This window comes from Limulus polyphemus, unplaced genomic scaffold (assembly GCF_000517525.1).
Source record: "Limulus polyphemus unplaced genomic scaffold, Limulus_polyphemus-2.1.2 Scaffold172, whole genome shotgun sequence".
NCBI classification, from domain to species: domain Eukaryota; kingdom Metazoa; phylum Arthropoda; class Merostomata; order Xiphosura; family Limulidae; genus Limulus; species Limulus polyphemus.
The window spans coordinates 104,313-108,514 of record NW_013665782.1 but is presented as its reverse complement, the minus strand read 5'-3'; the positions used below and the strand labels follow the sequence as shown (position 1 = coordinate 108,514).

General features: G+C 31.7%; 1 long non-coding RNA gene across 1 annotated transcript in view; it reads right to left on the bottom strand.

Moving 5' to 3' along the window:
* The window catches only part of LOC111084923, a 14,038-nt gene that overhangs the window by 2,496 nt on the left and 7,340 nt on the right, over positions 1 to 4,202 (bottom strand). The window lies entirely within an intron of this gene.

Genomic DNA, 4,202 nt, shown 5'->3' with positions numbered 1-4,202 from the left:
AATAAACTAGTTTTTATTTAAGAAAGGACTTGTATCGCTAAAGTTTCTTCAGAAAGAATTTTTATGGAAAATTAACAAACGACCAGAGGCATAACAGTATACATAAAATGTATTTGGATAATTTAGGAGCATGTCGACACACACACACTTTCTTAAAAATTAGAGTACAATATAGTAGATTGTTTTACATTTGCAAAAATTATAATAAAATAGTTTGTGAGATACTGTTTACTTTCATCACTTTCAAATTCATTGAAATCTGAGTTTAATAGATAAATTAATGTAATATTTTCGGTTCTGGGATTCTCTTGGCACTGTTTATTATTTGCTGAATTTCATCATCTGATGCTGCACATAAAAATATAGAAAAATGTTTAAATGACTTAACAAAGAAAATATCCCTTAATTGTATTAATTTTTTTAAGTACAAGTTCATTAGAATAATACAAATGCACATATGATTACTGAAAATAGTGATGAATGAGAATAATATTAATGTACTGATCCAACTTAGAAAACTGTTCCAACATTTTTGCATATGTTATTTCAAGTATTCTTTTTCAAATACACTATGATTGTGAATGAAACAGTCAGTGATTTATAAATCAGAAACTGTGATAAGAAAAATAATTTTATCACAGTACCAAAATTTGAGCTTTATTGTAATATTTTTCATCAGTGCAGATATTAGACTCATTGTCCTATTTGTAATGGGCCATGTAAACGCTGAAAACCTGTAGTACTTTTGGAGATACAAATATTGTCTGTCTTCTATTTGTACTACCTTCTACACACAATCATCCAGGTACTGAACACAGGCACACATCATGGGCATATTAAGGTTAAAAATAACAAAGACAAACCTTACAAACTGTAAACAATAACCAATTAAGTTCTTGTTCAAGACGTAGTACTAGTGGTAAAGTAAGATTAATCTGGAATATAATTATCCATGTTAGAAAATCTACATTCAACTATGGTATACCAATAATTTCTCTGATAATATTTATAAATTATAGTAACAATAATAACATTGCTATCCCTTACTACTACATATACTCATTATAAAGATTAAAAAAAAGCATGAAAGAAAGAGTGTGGTTGAAAAATAAAGATTTGATTAAGGCAGCTCATAATTTAAGCATTGTTGCTGTTGATCTTTTAAGTTTGATTAATCAGTTACCTGACCAGCCAGTTCTACAAGAGACAATCAATACCTATTTTTGGAAAAGTATTTAAAGAAAGCACTCCAGTGGATGAGTCATGCAAATTTTTCTAAAACAATGATCTGTCACAAGTGTGAGAGGAAAAAAAAAAGAAAACAAAAAATGCTGCAAAATTATAGTTGAAGCTATGAAATTATTAAAATGATCCATAAGGGACAATTTGTTTGTGTATGTGTGTGTCTGGGGATCCATTGATTTTTCTGTTATAATCAAAACATGATTGATTGCCATTTCTTGAACAGTATTATCTTTGATACATATTCTTCAGTGTTAAAACTGTGGATGTTCTGTATAGCTATGAGTGCCTTGGTAGTAATTTACAACATTTGAGAACTGAGAACACATTATCCTTCTGTAAGCAAGCTATCTGATTATAGGAAAACTTAGTAATGTCAAATAATACATGCATTGTAATGTAAGAAAGTAACTGTATAGAGAAGCACTTCTCAAGTTTCTAGAATGATTTTACTGTTTTTGTTCAGGTAGAGGAAACATTTTTTTTTTAAAGTTGTAATCAGCAAGGAAGCTCAAGATAATTGAAGTTATTTCACAGAAGAATAAATAAGGTTTTCTTCACTTTCTTAGTGGTATTTGATGAATGAAATAAAATTAGATGCAATCATATATAAAGAGGTTATAATTTCATTGTACAACTCACTGGTTAGGCCACATTTAGATTATTGTGTTCAGTCTTGGGCTCTTTACCTTAGGAAAGGCATTGAATTGTTGGAAAGGGTTCAGAGAAGGATTACTAGAATAGTGTCTGGGATGGAGGGGTTGTCATACAAGGAGAGGTTAAGAAATTGTTTTATTGTGAAAAAATTTAGAGATCTTATTGAGGTGTTTAAAATTGTTCAGGTAATGGAAATTGATAGTGTTGATGTATCATCTTTTTTCATATTTAACAGTGAGAATAGTAGGACTAGGGGACACAAATATAAATTTCGACAAGGTAGGTGTCATCTTCAGCTAAGACAGTTTCTTTTTTTTTGACAGGGTGGTTGGCTTTGGGATGTTGTTGAGGTAGTAAGTTTAAGCGAGTTTAAGAAAAAGCCTGATAAATACATGAATGATAAGGGCTGGCTTTAAGATTTGTTTTTTCAATTATTTTAATTTAATTTAAAGGATGGAACAGCCGATATGGACCAATAGGTCCCATGTTGTCCCAAAATGTTATGTTATATTGACTATATATCCTTAATTGGTTAAGCATGGGTTAAACATATAACCCAAATGTCCTCAAACTTTTTTTCTCTTTCTCTCTCTCAAAAAACAAGTCTGTGACAATACCACTATATATTTTTCTACAACAAACTTTTCTAAATTAAGATGCAACAGTGTGTTTGCATTTCATATTTGATATTTAGTTTCATAAGTTGTGTGTTAAGTATCTTGTGCGTGATCCTCATAATTCATAATTATATTTTTTGATATTGTTGCGTCACCGAAGTCACATGACTAGTGTGACGCCATGTTTCTAGAACTATCTTGTTCCTTCATGAATGCCCTAGCATTTACTAGATGGGGTAGGCTGGTATATATATAAGAGGGTGACAACGTGACATTAATGTGTGTGTAGGTAGTGAGTAATTGAACTGCAGTCAGAAGTATTGTTGACGTTCGTTGATATAGCGTTTGTTATAGAGCGACTGTTGAAAATAAGTGTATCGTAAAGTTGTATTCGGAAAGAATAAACCAGTTTTATTAAGTAAGGACTTGTGTCGCTAAAGTTTCGTCGGAACGAAGTTACGGAAAATCAATTAACAAACGGAGACGTAACGATAATAAGGCTAAACACATTCAGTTTATCACAACCTAACTGTCTCCGCTTCAGTAATAAACCACTAACTAACAAAGTTCCTTTAGTCCTTACATATCATTCTTTAAACAAAAAGAATGACAGAATTGTCAAATACAACTTCAGTTTACTACCAAGAGACTACACATTTAACAAAATATTTACACCCCCCTTCTGATTTCTTTCAAATGCGAGAGAAACTTAAAAGATACTTAGTGCGTTCTAGATTACACGCAAAATAGGAAATATGAGAAACTGATTTTGAGAAAACAAGATATCATTTGGTGGGACAGTGTAGTCACTGAAGGAAAGTAAACTGTAAATTGTTAGTAAAATGTTGGGACACCTCGTTCAAATAACGGTTTGGGCTTGTAAAGTAGGATGTATAAAGACTGATTATTGAAATGAAAAAGTTAAATCACATTAGTAGTAAAATTCAGTTATTTCACTTTATTGTTTGTGATACGTATATTGTTTTCAACCTGTACTAATTATCCCATTATTAAAAAGCAAAAGTATATTTTCCATAACGCTGAACCAAAAACACGTCTTGGAAAACATCTGCTGACATCAAGAACTTGAAAATTATTACGTGTTAATTAGACCTGGTAGTTACACATATAGATACGTACCCATAAACGAACACATGTATATATACATGTAAAAAAAAGTCGAAAAAACAACAACTTTATACTGATAAAAGAGAAGGAGCCATTGGAGAACGCGAAGCCCAGTAGTTGAAAAGTTAACAGAAAGCTAATAAACGACACATATTGGACTTGTGGTCCTTTAGGGAGTCCAGATCTTCATTTCCTATACCTGGGCTGGGATCGATAAATCCAATACCCAAGAATTAGTTGTGGGGATGAGAAAACTGGAGTACCCCAAGAAATCCTATTTTTGCTGTTTGGGTGCCCCAAAATCTCCCCAGCTATTGCAGAAGATATTACATGAGTCTTGAAAAAAAAAACATAAAAAAGATAGAGGAAAAACAAGATTAAAAATTAAGTGACACTATAATGCTTAAATTTCGAAACCTGAAAGGCTATAGTAAGCTAAAACGATGCTCACAAAGGTTGTTTACTTCTGGAAGCTAGTACATAGTCTTGGAATGGAACATCAGCACTGGCTACTATCGTGGTCTTCTTTCAGCTCTAGTTTTTTGTGGTGTAACGAAT